The 16,958-nt window shown below is 43.3% G+C and overlaps 1 long non-coding RNA gene across 1 annotated transcript in view; it reads right to left on the bottom strand.

Annotated features, from left to right (window-relative positions):
• Positions 1-12,158, bottom strand: part of LOC116508493 — a 75,356-nt gene extending 63,198 nt beyond the window's left edge. Inside the window, exons 1-2 of the long non-coding RNA XR_004255346.1 lie at positions 11,369-12,158; positions 4,984-5,032 (exon numbers count right to left, since the gene is read on the bottom strand). This is a non-coding gene — a long non-coding RNA (uncharacterized LOC116508493). The remainder of the gene's footprint in view (positions 1-4,983; positions 5,033-11,368) is intronic.
• Positions 12,159-16,958: the final 4,800 nt, after the last annotated feature.

The following is a 16,958-nucleotide window of genomic DNA, read 5'->3' as shown; positions in this document are numbered from 1 at the left end:
TATATTCTTCAAAGCATTATATAAGATGCTTGGTTTCCTATGAAAGTTCAAAGGAGCCAGGAGGGCAGAGTGATTAAGTGTTGAACTGGCACCAGGGAGATCCGAGTTCAAATCCCTCCTCAATCACAAAAGTTCTGTGGGTGACTTGAGGTCAGTTCGACTTAAGAGTTTGGTGTAGTGGCTGAAGGCACCAGGAATCAAAAAACTAATCTAATCTAATCCTGCCTTAGGCAGAGAAACCAGCTGGGTGACTTTGAGTAAATCCCTCTCTCTCTCAGCCCTAGGAAGAAGGCCAGGGCAAACCTCTTCTGAAAATCTTGCTAAGACTTGTCTATATAGTGACTAGAGGTCAAGAATGACTCAAACACACTAAGGAAAAAACAACAACTTTCTTTGAGGAACATTTACGGTGCTGGTTGTTTGGGACAAATGTTCTGTATAAGGTAACGGTAAAGGTTCCTCTCACACATATGTACTAGCCGTCCCTGAATCTAGGGGGCAGTGCTCATCTCCATTTCAAAGTCGAAGAGCCAGCGATGTCCGAAGACGTCTCCATGGTCATGTGATTGGCATGACTAAACGCCGAAGGCTCATGGAACACTGTTACCTTCCCACCAAAAGTGATTCCTATTTTTCTACTTGCATTTTTACGTGCTTTTGAACTGCTAGGTTGGCAGAAGCTGGGACAAGTAACGGGAGCTCACTCCGTTACCCGGCACTAGGGATTTGAACCGCTGAACTGCCAACCTTTCTGATCAACAAGCTCAGCGTCTTAGCCACTGAGCCACCGTGTCCCTATCTTTAGTAGATAGAGGCATGCAAATCCCTTCCAAAGGTTTTACTCTTTCACCCATCCCAACCAATACATGCATTACCAAGGGAAGAGAGACGCTGTAGAGATAACTCTTATTTCTGTCTTAATTGCATTCCATGTTTTTCAACATCTTATGGGAATCGGTGAATCCATCTCCTCTGAATGGCCTGGAATGGAAGGTTCCTTCTGAGTTCTGACCCCTCTAGTTGCTAGATTGGCAGAAGCTGGGACAAGTAACGGGAGCTCATTCCATTATGTGGCGCTAGGGATTCGAACAGCCAAACTGCCAACCTTTTTGATCGGCAAGCTCAGCATCTTCCCCACTGAGCCACTGTGTCCAAAGCAAACAAATGTTCTGTATACTATCATACATATTGGAAAGAAAAGTGGGGTATAAATCTAATAAATAAATATTCACAAAGTTCATTACTTGTGGCCACAAAGTGGTCCAAAACTTTTCAAGTCGCTATTCCCAAAATTGTTAAGAAGACAGAAGAGGGAAATTATCAAATACGCAGAGAGTAATTAAAGCAACTGCATTGAATTAAACCTTAATTAAATTCAACTGGAATTCAAATTGAATGTTAGTCCCAAATTATCTAACATGCTGCATTTATAGAACATACCTTATCCAGTTACTGAACTAATTCATGTTCTTGGTTTGCACAATACACAAATCACACATTAGCCTCCGAATGCTTCCTGGATAACTTCTGAAATTTGGACTACAACACTCAGAATTCTCCAGTCCGAACCATTGCTGAGAATTCTGGAAACTGATACTGGAAGTTGTCCAGGTTGCAAAACATGAACAGCCAGACCGGTTGGGTTCATGCAATAGAACAAATCATTAAAAAAAAAAACACCCACACCCAAAACATCAAACCAACATTAATGCTAATGCAGCTTAGCATTTGTTAGTTCTTGTTCACCTTGTTATCTGAACACAGAACTTTAACATTAGAAAGGGCCAATGAAGATAGTGAGTTTAACTTTCTCTTCAGCGAAGAACAGAGTTATCTGCAAAATGAAGTTTTAAAAAAAAGTCAAGATGGCAGCCACAACTTTATAATTGAAACCCTGCCCCTTTTCTACACGTATCACAGGCATGACCCATGTAAAAAAGGGGGGAGGGATACTGGGTCTATCATAACCAGGGGTGACATAATAGCAGTCTTCCAATATTTGAGGGGCTGTCAACAAAGAGGAGACAACAACCAATTCTCCAAAGTATCTGACAGTAGGACAAGAGCTCACAGATGGAAACTGGCGAGAGAGATGCTAAGAAGTGGAACAGCTTGCCTCCAGAAGTTGTGGCTGCTCCAACATTGGAGGTTTTTAAGAAGAGACTGAACAGCCATATGTCCGGAATAGTGTAGGGCCTCCTGTTTGAGCAGGGGGGGCTGACTAGAAAACTTTCAAGGTTTCTTCCAACTCTGTTATTCTATTGTTATTCTATAGCTCTGTTACTCTTGTTATGTTGAGTGTTTTGAGGACCCAGAATCTGATCAATGCAAGATAGAATAAGACAGATCCTACCTATGGTCATTCATTATCTAAAGCTAAAGGTTCCCTCGCACGTATGTGCTAGTCTTTCCCGACTCTAGGGGAAGGTTCTCATCTCCGTTTCAAAGCCGAAGAGCCAGCGCTGTCCAAAGACGTCTCCGTGGTCATGTGGCCAGCATGACTAAACATCGAAGGTGCACAGAACGCTGTTACCTTCCCACCAAAGGTGGTCCCTAGTTTTCTACTTGCATTTTTACATGCTTTCGAACTACTAGGATGATAGAAGCTGGGAGAAGTAACGGGAGTTCACTCTATTACGCGGCACTAGGGATTCGAACCGCCAAACTGCCGACCTTTCTGATCAAGAAGCTCAGCGTCTTAGCCACTGAGCCACCATGTCCCTTAACTGATTATCTACATTTTACCAAGTTGAATCTCACACAGAGGAGTTACTTATTCCTCCTAAGAGATGCCCAGATGAGGAAAAACAGTGCAAGAACCTGTTATCCTTGATCTTCAGGAGGTCTTGTCTATTTTGAATCCCAATAACTATTGACACTATCAAACAGCCAATCAAGATTATTTCCAACTTCTAATAACTGCATTTGACATTATTCTGGGCTTTGATTCCCCAGGTTTTTCCTTACCTTTTCAGATTTTAGGAAGGAGTGAATTAAGAATTACTATATAGTTCTTGGCAGGGAGTTTATCAGAAAATTCCAGAATTGTAGGCTGGGCTAGGAAATTGAAAACTCATCCCTCCCAAAAAGACAGTGACCAACCACTTCTGCTAGATCCTAAAAACCTTCATGGATATTGAACTCCAACTAGACGTTCACTTTAATTCTAAAGTATTTGCACCTTTTTTAAACATTTAAAATCAAAATGGCATTTTTCTTTCTTTGGTTGATTCATTTTCGGTGATATACTGCCAAGAACTTAAGTCCCATTTAAACTTTAAAGACAGTGCCAGAGAAGGGCTTTAAAATAAGTTCATGGCTCATCCTTTTTTTTTTTTTCAATTAGAGAGGCTAAACATTAGATCTGAATTCTTCTCATGCTTTCAGTCACTAATCAATCCTGCGTAGAAACTGCCTTTGGACTTCATAAGATGCCAGGTTTTTTCTATAAATATCCTGCTTAACCAAACAGCAACTTAATATGAGAGGCTCAGTGAAGCAGAAGATATAGAAATACAGTAACCTGATTCTAGATCTTTAAAATTGCCCGTCTTCGATAAAGATCTTCTCCGCTTTCCATCTCAGTACAGGTAGTCCTCGAGTTACAACCACAAAGAAGACCAGCATTTCAGTGGCTAAGCAAAGCAGTTGTTAAGTGAGCCATGCCCACTTTTTCAATCTTTTAATTTTTGCTTCCACGATTTTTAAGCGAATCACTTGCAGTTAAATGAATCACAGTTACCGTATTTTTCAGAGTATAAGATGCACCTTTTTTCCTCCTAAAAGAGCGTGGAAATGTTGGTGCGTCTTATACACCGAATATAGCCATATTTGGCCTCCAGAAGCCCCATCCCCGCATCCCATTTTTGCGAAAAATGAGCCATTTTTTACAAATACTGAGGCTTTTTTGCCTTCCCTCAGCCCCCAGTAGCAGTCTACAGGCTTCATCAGGGCTGGAGCAAGGCAAAAATGCCCCCATTTTTGTGAAAAATGGGCGAAAAACAAGGAAGCCTGCAGAGGGCTGCTAGAGGCTGAGAGAAGGCAAACACTTTTTTTTCTTACTTATCGCTTCAAAATCTTGGTGCGTTTTATACACCTGTGCGTCTTATAGTCCAAAAAATATGGTAAATGAATTTGGCTCCCCCCGCCCCCCCCACAATTGACTTTTGCTGGTCAGAAGCCAGCTGGGAAAGATCAGCAATGACAAACACGTGACTTCAGGATGCTGCAGCCATCTTAAATACAAGCTGCCAAAATTTTGATCACATGATCGCGGAGATGCTGTGATGGTCGTAAGTCACTTTTTTGAGTGCCGTTGTAACTTCGAACGATCACTGAATGAATGGTTCTAAGTCAAGGACTATCTGTACTTACTGAATACATCCAGACAGACATACAGAAAATCCCATTATACAGTAGAACACTCAAAGTAACTTTTATTCATTCATTGCTGCAAACTCAGCTACACCCTCTTGTTATGGCTATTAACCACACACCCACCTTTATGGCAGCCTGGGAGGAATTAATGAAACCAATTGTATGTTACAGAAGATTGTCACATACAAGGGTGTTTTTTTTTTAATTGACTTTTTAAAAGCAGCTGCCACAGGCAGGATTCCATGCATAATCCTTACAACATGAACCCTAAATGGCCTTTAACAGTAACCGCCTAACATACAAATTAGTTCTTTTTAAATCTGTACCCATCGCACAACTGAATGGAAAACAGCCACATTGAAACATTTCCGAAAAGGGGGGCTTCAATTCATTTACACCTAGCAAATCAGATATCGCTGAATAATATTTAATTTTTCCCCTCCTTTTTAAGCACAGTTTTTCTTTCCCGCGTTTTAGAATACGAACAGCAGTCTAAAAAAAAAATGAAGCAAATCTCCAATGGCAAAGAGAGGATTTATGAAAATTATAAGATGTAACAGAGGTAACACAATAAACAGAACTGGGGAAAGAAGCGTGTAAACTTACCTTTGTTTGTGACTGTGTTGAACAACTTTTCTGAGCTGGCATCAGAGGCCTAAAATAATAATAAAATAAAAATAAGTTAAAATATTAAACCAATTACAGAGAAGAACAAGTAACAAGTGTTGATTGCTTCATAAAGACCAGAAAACACTGTGGTTTTTGGTTTTTTTTTAAGTCATAGTCAGAAAAAGATCTGGGAAGGACCGAAAGCAAAGATAGGAAACAAAAGACGAACAAATATGAAGTTTCCATTTTTGCTGCCCAGAAGATGGTGCTATTTAGCTGTGTAGGAATATCCTGTTATCTATACATAAAGTAATGTTGTGTTTTTCACTTCCTACACATAGAGGGGGGAAGAAATTGTGCAGAAATGCTTTTGTGTGGTTTTCCTTATCATTCTTCCATAGTTAAATGAGTAGCACCTTACAGATGTTGGTCATTGATTAAGCATCACATTCCAAATACCAGGACAATAATGGTAGCTTATATTCCAATCAGGTCTCATGTAAGTATATATATTGAATTATCTGGACGCACAATGGCCTCGCTTAGTAGACTGCAGGAAATTTCTTCACAGCTCATTCAACTCAACTATTTTTGACTTGACAGTATCCCAGACCTGCAAGCTTCTCTCAAGCCACTTTCTTCCTCTGCCTCTTCTTAAAACATCACAATAAAAAATAATATAGCCTTTTCACAGCCTCCATGGGTTACCTCCGTGTGAACAATTTCCCCCCACTATATAAGGTTGGAATATGATACATCAGAGCTATGATATGATAGATCATATGATAGATCATAGATCTGAGCCACTATATTCATTTCACATCCATCTCAGCAAAATACAAGTCCTTTCCCTTCAATTTGATTGTTGTTGTTGTTGTTGTTGTTGTTGTTGTTCAGTTGCTAAGTTGTATCTGACTCTTCATGACCCCATGAGCCACAGCACACCAGACCCCGTTGCCTGCTGTCTCAAATTTTTATTAATAATTACATTTATTTCAAAGAACCCTACCTAAGATACCTCTTTCTTCCTTGGGCCAAATTGAAAATAAAACAGATCAGGCAGGACTTCTACAGCTATTACAAGATGTTCCTTAATTGGTTTAATTATGATCCTTCTCCTGTCTTCACAAATCTGACTCCAACCTTCTTTCCTAAAGCTCTTGGGGCAATATTTCAAACCTGCAACCTAATCAGAGAAAACCCTTATTTTCAAGTGAGGAAATGTATGCCAGCCAATGTAGCACATCTGATTTTTTTTTTTAAAGGCTAAACCTTATAGGTTAAAATGTAGAGAAGCGGAACAGATTCACCCAGGATCACATCTTGCACTTTGCTGTGAAAAGAAGAAACTGACCATATCTGAAGGGATGCAAATGCCAGAGGTTTGCGTCTGCTTCAAGAGCACCAAACCAACATGATAAACAATAAACATTTGGCCATCACGTCCCCAAATGTTTTGCCTTCCAGTTATCGATTGCATTTGTTCCCTTCCCTTTTCTGTAAGCGAATTTCCTTTACTCTAAGTCCCACTGCAAGCCATTAAGCATAAAGCGTAGAGAATTGCATTCCTTGGCCTCCTACAAAATGGATCCAGGTAGGTTGTATTTCTTATGTGATGAACCATCCCAGTAATTCCAGCCAAACATTCCTTACCTCACCCCCATGAGACTTATGTACGAATACAAGCAATGAAATATACCAGGTAGTATACTGTGCTGGTGTAGATTTGAGAAACTGTATTTCCACTGTATTTCCTTATGGAATTTCAAAAATCATAACAAGAGCTGCGGCTGAAATTTGTCACTCACTTACATTCATTGGGGGGGGGGGGGGATGTCCAGTTTGGCCTAGTGTCCAAGCTTGTTCTTAAAGAAATATATATATCTAGTTTTAAGAAAATTCTATGCATAGAAAATCAATCAGAACTTCAGAGAAGCACATAAGCTATACCCAAACCTATCTTCAAACAACTGAATTAAAAATAGATCAACACACCGCATGCAAGCCCATGACAGCACACACGCCCGCATACATACAAACACACTTGCAAACATAAAACAATTTGTGCCTGATCCATTGTATCTTTACTCAAAAGTAAATTCCAGTGGATTCAGACAGAGGTAATTCCAGCTTGATTATTTCAGAAGCCAAATGAAAAGAATGAGGGGGTTTTATTTATTAGGCGTTGAAGAGGCAACCATTCTAAAGGGAGCAAGACAGAAATTTCAGATTTATTCTTGGCATTTAGGAATCATCCTTTTGGAATCCCGATTACCAACTTTGTAAATACGGTGAGTATTATCAGCCAACAAGATTCATCATGGTAGTCAAACAGCCAAGCCAATGCAGAATGTAAACTAAACTGGAAAGATTGAAGGCATGGGTGTCCCAGAGAATTACACCAGTCATCTTCTTTCATCAGATTCAACCGATTTCTCACGGCTTTTGCAACCTCAAGATACAATCCAAAATGTAACACAAAATAATAGCTTGAAAAATAAGAGCTGAAATCCTCTCTCTCTCTCTCCAAACATATTCATTCTCTTACAACGTAATTTTACACATGCCATGGAAGTATACGCATAATCCCATTGTTTGTAAAAGAAAGACGGAATTAATTTCATATTGAGATATTGATAAATACCAAACACCATGTAGCTCAAACCTCCTTCGACTGCCCTACGTGAAACAAAGAGAAAAGCCAGGTTTCCTTACAATTTGGTAGGAAGGGTGGTTATTTAAAAGGAGAAGGAGCAGCCAAAATTAAAAGAATTTGGTGACCGCTCTCGGAAAACATCATGCCGTATAAGAATTGCTTGGGAGGTTAGCTGAGCAAAAACTGACGTGTATTTAGTCCAGGATTAAATGCAGAACCGTAGCATCTGTTGGCTATCGAGGAAGACATTCCGTGTAGGGCATAGAAAAAGGAGAAGAAACTAACGGAGATAAATAAGAAACTAAATCTGACCTAACTGTCTATCGACGCCAGAGAGAAAGGTGTCTTTGACCAACCCCTTTACGAATAAACTTTCCGATATTACTCAAACAAGAAATGCGAAGATCAGTCTTTTTTCCTAGATTGCATTTGTCTTGACTTCCATCCAGGATTTGATGTCAAGAATTACTCAAGAGTGTTTTCCACTGTTAAAAAAAAAAAAGAACACCACATGAAAAGATATGACCGAAGTGCAGAACAAAACACAGCCAGAAATGGGAGTTTATTAGCAGGAATGAACAAACTTTGATCATCTCTTGGATTAAGAGAGAGACAGAGTTCCGGGTAGTGTCCCATTTTGAAGGAATGGGGTAATTTCCAGCAGGATTTAACACTAATCCTGGAATGGCTGAAAGGGGGGAGGTACTTTTTCTGAAGGGGGAAGTGATGGGTGCATCCATTTTGTGAATCTCCTCTTGACCTCTTGCCACTTTTCACACGACGGGGCGGAGAGGGCGGGGGGAGAGGTTCCCACGTGCATATCTGCACACGCAAACCTGGATGCGAAAAATCTGATGAGTAAAATATGTATGATTAAATAGGTAAAATATGCATGAGGGTTAAAATCCGATGAGCAAGATTCTTGAGACAGGAAAAGAAAGGCAGAAAGGAAGGGGGGGAAAATATGGGGACAATGTCCCCATTGAACCTCAATCATCTCCGACTCTCGTGACCTCCAGGGACCAGAGAGAGAAATGATGCAAATAAGCAGAGGAAGGGGAGAAGGAAGCAATGTTTCTGTCCTCCAAACAAACACACACACAGACAGACACACACACAACCCTCTCCCTGCCTCTCTTTTAGCCTTCAGGGCTACGGACTGCTTTGGCTTCAAATGTTAAATGTCAGCAAACCTCTCGGGCCTGAGACACATCAGTGGGGTTTTCCCCCCCCCCCTTCTTCTCTTCCATCAAGGAATGTACTGCCATAAAGGCAAAATATCTGTTGGGAAATGGGGGGGGGGGAGGAGGGTTGTATTTGTGAGTAGAGTATATCTATTTCCTGTCCAGACAGACAGGATTGAAAAAGGTTGGCGCTTTTGTTTTCTTGGCATATGCTGAGGCCAAGCACTTGCAAAAACATCAACTCTGTCCTGACATGAAAGGCTCTTTAAAAAAAAAGAAAAGAAAAGCAAGCAGGATCCAACCCACTAAGCCGCCTAAGTGAAGGTGTGGGGGTGTGAGGAGGGGGAGAAGATCACCCAAGCCGTAATTATGAGCTGGGAGATTGCTTTGCTTCCAGGCACTGCTGTAAGCTCTCTGTGGCTTTTTAGCCCCGTGTAGGGAATTTCTCACTCCATCCACACACAACTGGGAGAAGACAGAAGTGGAAAAAACAGCCCGGCTGTTTTTCCATTCATCCCTCCAATCTAGTCAACCCTTAAATGATTTATTTCACGGAGGGGGAACAAAAAGGCCATCCCCCCCCTCTTCTTCACAGATACTAACGCTGCCTGTTGGTGCCACTTCTCCACCTGCCTGAGGTCATCGCACTTAGGAACACAACAGCGCAGGTAATAAAAATGACTCACATGCATACATATATATACATGTGTGAAGAATTGGGCAAGGGATTCCCAGCCAAGGAGAAATGAATTCAGGGAATGCAGCTGTTGCATCAGGATCTGGGGTTCAAGTCCTACTCTCAGCCCTGGCAACTCATAGGAATTGGGCCAGTTATGTCTCTCAGCCCAATTTATCTCACAGAGTTGTTGTGGGGTGGGGGGTGGAGGGGTATATATGCTGCTTTGAAGTCTTTAAAAAAAGTTGGGACTGAACTCTAAAAAATAAACACAGAGGCTGCCAGTGGAACGTAACTATGGACTGAAAGCTGGCTTTGAATTGTCACTCAAGGTAAATAGATGCCTATTCCTAGAAGAATCAACCTCACAGGCTGTAGTGTTGTAGTGATTAAGCACTTTTTAAAAAATAGTTAATTAATTTCAACATAATGGCAAAATATAAAGAGACAGAAAAACAGGAGTTAGAAAAAGAAAAGTTCAGAAGAAGAACAAAACTAGGAGTGCAGAAAAGAAAGAAAAAAGGAGGGAAGGGGAAAAAAAACCCTTCCAACTTTGTTTGGTATGAAATATAAAATGCATGAACCTCTTACTCTAAAGCCAGCAGTAATGCACAGTATTCCCATTGCCAGAAACAGTTCTGACAGTCAAAATGCCAAAATTACAGTTTCATGCCTTTCGCTTCTGAGCAGAGATTAAAGATAAAATCAGATAAATACTTCTGAAGCATTAACTGCACTACGATTTGCCTATCTTAAATAAAATGTACAGCACAAAAGAACTATCTGGACTTAATCGAAGCAGACACCACGAAGCAAGTTTGCAGGAACTAAAATAATTCTTCAACATAGAGTCTGCCCAAAAATTCTAGGGAAACCATTCAAAGTTCCATTCCAAGGTCTTCAAATGAAATATTTTTTAAAAAGCTAAAAACGCATCTTAAAGCCTCTCCGCCATTCAAGGTTCCCGAATGAAATAAAACGTACCATTTTCACAAATGAAAACTTGTCTCAGAGCTTCCCTCCACAATGAAACGGCATTGCTCACAAAAAAAACCCCATATGATCATCGGCGGCAAACAAAAAAGGCAACCTTTAAGAAGGAAATACAAGGTGGGTCCCCCCCCCTTAATTATCCTGCCTTTTAGTAAATTTTGTCAAAAAAAGAGGGTTTTTAGCTCTTTGCAGCCCTCAACTCTGATGCCCAGTTTGGGCATCCAGAGATCCCTGGACCACAACATTGGACCTTGTGCAATACACACAAAAAACAGATTTTTACTAATCTCCTTTTCATTACCAGCAAAGCCAAAGACCTCATTAATTCTCTTAATTACTGGTGAACATAAATCAAAGACCTTCTCCATTAATTCCTTCTGGAACCTAGAATGACTAACCCAAACAGACTTCCCTATTTCCAAGGATACATACAGACTGTGCTTTGCTTGTTTTCTCTTGACTAAAAAAGGACGGATCAGTCTTAATGGTAAGGCTTCAGTCCTGGGAAGGGAGGATAAACTCCTAAGACTATTTTAAGGAATTCTCCATCCCGATTCTTCCCACTCCCGTCTTTTTTGAAGCTCTCGGAACCATCCGCAAAGACAAACGCAGGAGGCAAGAAAGGAAAGCAATACAATAGTTTTGGGATGTGCGGTTCATCCCTCCCCAATCACCACCAGCACCACTCCACCCTGGAACTGTATAACAGAGACGGCCGATCCTCCAGTCTTGCCATGATCAGACTGAGAGAGGAAGAAATAAGAGCCGAGAAACCCACAGACACAAAGATAGCCCACGCACAAAGCCAGGTTATATATTGAGAGCCGCTCCATTTTGCCCCGGGCGAGAGCGCCAAGAAGCGAATGTTTTTACCTGATCGTCCAGCGGGTTAAACAACCCAAGTGACAGCCGGCAAGTTCATGTCTGGGAAGGGAGGCCGGGGAAAAAAAAGAGAGTGTCAGGGAATCTTGGTCCAACTCCGATCTGGTTCCAGGAAGAAGCACTTATTCCCAAAAGCAAAAGCAAACTATTCCGTCCAAAGGCGAGTCCTTCCCAGGTGGGATCCCAGCGCGCTCGGCCATTCCGGGAAAGAAACGGCGGCGGGGCGAGAGACTTAATCGCGGGGTCCTGCGACGGGTTGGGGAAGGGGAGCGCAAGAGAAGGAGAGGCGGCTAATAAAGGGGAGGGGCGAGGATCGAAATCAGGGACCGCGCCGGGAGATCCCAGCCAGTAGGACAAAGGGAACCATGTGCGCCCAGGGCGCAAAAGAATCGTTTGGCACCGTGCGCTCTGGAGAGGCTCCCGGCGCCCAAGGAGGTTCGGTTCCCCGGGAGGTTTGTCTCGCCGCCGCCTCCGGAGGGAGGCCAGGCGTGGAAAGAAGGGACGAAGAAAGAGGAAGAGGGAGGATCAGCCTTTCCAAGCTCCGCAGGTTCTCACACAAAGCGGCCGTCCGTCTCGCCGTCCTTCCACCGGCCCCGATTCAAGTGAATTCCATGGGCACCGAAGCGCGCCGGCGGCCAGGCGATGCCATAATCCGGGGCCAAGCGTCGACCGTGGCCCAAACCCAAAGCGCTCCGGCGGCGGCGGCAACCCGAAGCCCCCGTCCCGTCCCGCGCCACCGGCGCCAGCTCCCTTCAGCCTGAGCCCTCCGACAGCTCCGCGGTCTCCCTCGGCAGCCTTCCCACCGTGTGAGCCAGTGGCGTTTCCTCCCCTGCCCTGCCCTGCCCTGCCCCGCCTCTCGCTCCGCCCCCGTCGCCGCTTGGCTCCACCGCCCGGTACCTCCCCCATTCATCTTCAGAGCTCAGGGGGTGGGTGGGGACGGGGAGGGGGGAGCCGATCACAAGAGGAGACTCTCTCCGGAGAAGCTCCCGCCGGCGGATCGTTAAAAAAGAAATAAAAGACCCGCTCCAACTCCTGTACTCCATCGTTAGATTTCTTAAGGGCATCAAGGCAGATGCTGTCGAGCTCTTGGCCCCCAACCCTGAAGTAGACTTCCTCTGAACTTGGAAGTTCCATTCATACCTACCTTAGTCATTCTGGAACCTCAAAGCGTCCCGTTCCCCACCTGGTCCGCCAGGTTAGGATTACTGTATATACTCACTGTAACAGCATTGCCAAAAAGGCACTAATAGTTGTTAACCTAATCTTGTGAAGCTTTTCCCATAACATTGCACTGCAAACTTGGGCATACAAAACCTTTGCTAGACCAACTATCGAATACAGCTGGTCTGCCTGGAATCCACACTGTTTATTGGACATTTATACAATTGAGCGGGTCCAGAGGTATTTTACGAGAAGAGTCCTCCACTCCTCTGCTCACAATAGAATCCCTTATGCCACCAGGCTCAAAAATTTGGCTTGGACAACCTAGAACTATGCCGCCTATGGTCTGACCTAAGCATAGTACACAAAATTGTCTGCTACAACGTCCTACCTGTCAACGACTTCTTCAACTTCAACTTCAATAATACACGGGCAAACAATAGATACAAACTCAAGGGAAACCGCTCCAAACTAGATTGCAGAAAATACGACTTCAACAACAGAGCGGTTAAGGGCCGGAATGCTCTACCGGACTCCATTGTTACATTCTCTAACCTTCACAGCTTCAACCTTAAACTGTGGACCTCACCCCATTCCTAAGAGGTCCAAAGACACCAGCATGCCTAACATCCCTGTCCTGCTGTCCCCATTTATTTGTGCTCATTTCCTCGTTCATGTCCATGTTTATAGCCGAGGTGGCGCAGTGGTTAAATGCAGCACTGCAGGCTACTTCAGCTGACTGCAGTTCTGTAGTTCGGCTGTTCAAATCTCATCGGCTCAGGGTTGACTCAGCCTTCCATCCTTCCGAGGTGGGTAAAATGAGGACCCGGATTGTTGTTGGGGGCAATATGCTGACTCTGTAAACCACTTAGAGAGGGCTGAAAGCCCTATGAAGCGGTATATAAGAGCCGAAGTGGCGCAGTGGTTAGGGTGCAGTACTGAAGGCCACTACAGCTGACTGTTATCTGCAGTTCAGTGGTTCTAATCTCACCAGCTCAAGGTTAACTCAGCCTTCCATCCTTCCGAGGTAGGTGAAATGAGGACCCAGACTGTGGGGGCAATATGCTGACTCTGTAAACCGCTTAGAGAGGGCTGAGAGCCCTATGAAGCGATATATAAGTCTAACTGCTATTGCTATAAGTCTAACTGCTATTGCTATTATACCTGTTATCTTGTACATGTTCAACAAACTAACTAAATAAATAAATAATAGTGGATCAGGCATCGCTGCAAAAATGCAAATGGCCACTAGATGGCAACAGGGGGTCAGGTTTCTCTGGATCTCTAGGTCATCTAGTGCAGTGTTTTTCAACCACTGTGCCGCGGCACACTAGTGTGCCGTGACATAGTGTAAGGTGTGCCGTGGGAGAATTACTTTATATATAGTCAATATAGGCACAGAGTTAAATTTTTTTAACATTTTCTAATGGTGGTGTGCCTCGTGATTTTTTTCATGAAAAAAGTGTGCCTTTGCACAAAAAAGGTTGAAAAACACTGATCTAGTGGATGGCCCAGATTTTTGCAGCCCAAAGCTGCTGCTTCCTACTTGTATTGACTTGCAAGAAGGAAATAGTTGCATTGCCCTAAGTTGTGAAGGCTGATAACAGAACCGTAGAGTTGGAAGGGGTTGGTTACTCAAGTTCAACAACTTCAAGATGTGTGGACTTCAACTCTCAGAATTCCCCAGCCTAATTTCAAATGCCTAATTAGCCTAATAAGGTATGTTCTTGACAAATCCATGTTAACTTCTATTAATTGCTGCGTTTTGGAAGCATGTGAGCTAAGATTAACCAAGCAAGAGATCGAATAATACTTGACCTTCTTTTAAGAGAATCTTCTTAATTTCTAATCTTAAAAAAAAAACAACTTTAAAAACTATAAAAATACAAGAGCTGAAACATTGGGCTAAGAGTAGATGTTAATGACAATGGAGCCACTTCAGAATTTTACCAATCCTTTGAGATCCCCAGGCTGGATGGCATAACCAGATGTTGAGGTGCTTCTGGAAAGTCATTAAAGATGCCAGCCCTACTCCTGGGGGAGAAGGGGACAAAGATGCCCCATAATGGGTACCATGGCAGAAAAGGGTCTCTGTCTAGGACCCTCCAAACGTAATTCCCCAGTTGACGGGATCTGCAGGATCTACATTTCTCTTGGATTTGGTTGGACGGGTCCAATCCAGTGGTGGGTTTCTCTCCCCATCGCTACCAGTACAGTGCGCACGGGGCCGGGTGTCCTGGTTGTGCATGCATGCTATGCCTGTATGCGCACTCCACCTCCCCATCGTGCAGGCACTGTGTGCGTGTACACAATTGGCCGGTTGCTTCAAAAACCGGTAAGGAACATGGGTAAGCGGGTGGGCCAAACCAGCCACCGTACCTGTATGGTGGCTGCTGCTGCTGGCTACCAGTACACCCGTACCAGGCTGTACCGGCCGGAATCCACTACTGGCCCAATCCCATATATTTCATATTGTACATAGTCCTCGACTTACAACAGTTCATTTATTGAACTGTTGTAAGTTGCAATGGCCCAGAAAAGTTAAAATGGCCCAAGAAAAAAGTGAGCTATGCTTGGTTTTCACATTTACAACCGTTGCAGCATCCCCATAGTCATGTGATAAAAATTCAGATGCTTGGCAATTGATTCGTATGTATGACAGCAAAGTCCCGAGGTCATTCCATCACCTTTTGCAACCTTCTGAGATGCCAGCTTCATTTAACAACCATGTTACTAACTTAGCAGCTGTAGTGATTTGTTTAACAACTGTAGCAAGAAAGGTTGCGACGGAGGAACAATTCACGAAGCAAGTGTCTCACTTAGCAACATAACATTTTGAGCTCAGTTGAGGTCATAAATTGAGGACTACCTGTAGTTTTCATCTTTGCACGCAATGTGCCACAGAATAACAGAGTTGGAAGGGACCTTAGAGGTTTTCTATTCCAATCCCGCCCCCTCAAATACTATTTCCAACCAAACAGAGTCACACACAATCCTAACCATAAGCAAAATTAACATAATGCAAAACTATTTCTGGAGAGAGTAAGATGCCGGAGAAGAATCCTGGAAGTAAACAACATTAATGACAAAGACTACTTGTAAAAAAAAAATCCTGCAAGATCGACTTTTGTTTTCATCTCAGTGGGAAAAGAGCGAGAGACAGAGAGAGACGGAGAGACACACACACAAAGAGAGAGACAGACAGAAAGAGAGAAAAAGAGAGAGACAGAGATATGCACAGAGAGAGAGAGAGATAAAGAGAGACACACACAGTGAGAGACAGAGAGAGAAAGAGAAAGAGAGAGACACGCAGAGAGAGAGAGACAGAGAGAGAAAAGAGACAGACACACACAGACAGACAGAGAGCGAGAGACAGAGAGACAGAGATAAAGAGAGAGAGAGAGAGAGAGACAAAGAGAGAGAGACACACACAGTGAGAGACAGAGAGACAGAGATAGAGAGAGAGAGAAAGAGAGAGACACAGAAAGAGAGAGAGAAGAGAGACAGAGACACACACAGACAGACAGAGAGCGAGAGACAAAGAGACAGAGATACAGAGAGAGAGAGAGAGAGAGAGAGAGAGAGAGAGAGAGAGAGATTTCAGTGCAGCTGTCAGCTCTAATGGAAATGGAGTCTGTAGCCTAATAACTCCCTTATGATCATCTCTAGAATAAGAGTCATTTTTACTCCAAGATTTGATATTTAACGTCTTCTGGGTGGAATACCACACCAATCTATATCTACCAGCCCGTCTTTTCTCGTCCTTCCCTCATTCTTTCCACTTTGACAAAAAAACGTTCAGCTCCTTTCTCTCCATAGCCAGCACACACTCCTCCTCACTTACATCCCCCCTCATCCTGCGCGCCCCCACCCCAGTCATTCTTTCTTGGGGCAATGACTGACAGATTAATATACATCTACTCCGTGTCTTTGGAATCAAAAGGAAGGTGCTGTCAGAATTGCTTGTCAGGAAATGAGATTAGGTGCACTTATCATTTCAGAGATAAGGTTGCATTTAATGAACGTAAAAAGCCTTCTTCTGAAGGTGGGGGGAATAAAAGAGAAAAGATAGGGTAGAGGGGAGGGAGAAAAGGAGAGGAAGGAGGAGAGAGGAGGAGGAGGAGAAGGAAAAGGGATTATGAAGTGTTTGCTGCAGAGGTGGGTTGCTAATTATTTTACTACTGGTTTGGGTGTGCTCCTGCATGCGCAATGCTTCTGCGCATGCGCAAAAGCATCTGGGCAGGTGGGAGGAGCCTCCTGTCGCCGCTACTATTGGTTCGGCCGATCTGGGCCGAACTGGCAGCAACCCACTTCTGCTTTGGTGCTTCTGCTAATGATGGTGGTAGCTTTATCAGACATAACTTAATTGTATGGTCTCTTGTCAGAGTCACCTTACAACATTCTTAATTTGCTACTTTTT

This window comes from Thamnophis elegans, chromosome 4 (genome assembly GCF_009769535.1).
Source record: "Thamnophis elegans isolate rThaEle1 chromosome 4, rThaEle1.pri, whole genome shotgun sequence".
In the NCBI taxonomy this organism is placed as follows: Eukaryota; Metazoa; Chordata; class Lepidosauria; order Squamata; family Colubridae; genus Thamnophis; species Thamnophis elegans.
This window is presented reverse-complemented; position numbering and strand designations above follow the sequence as displayed.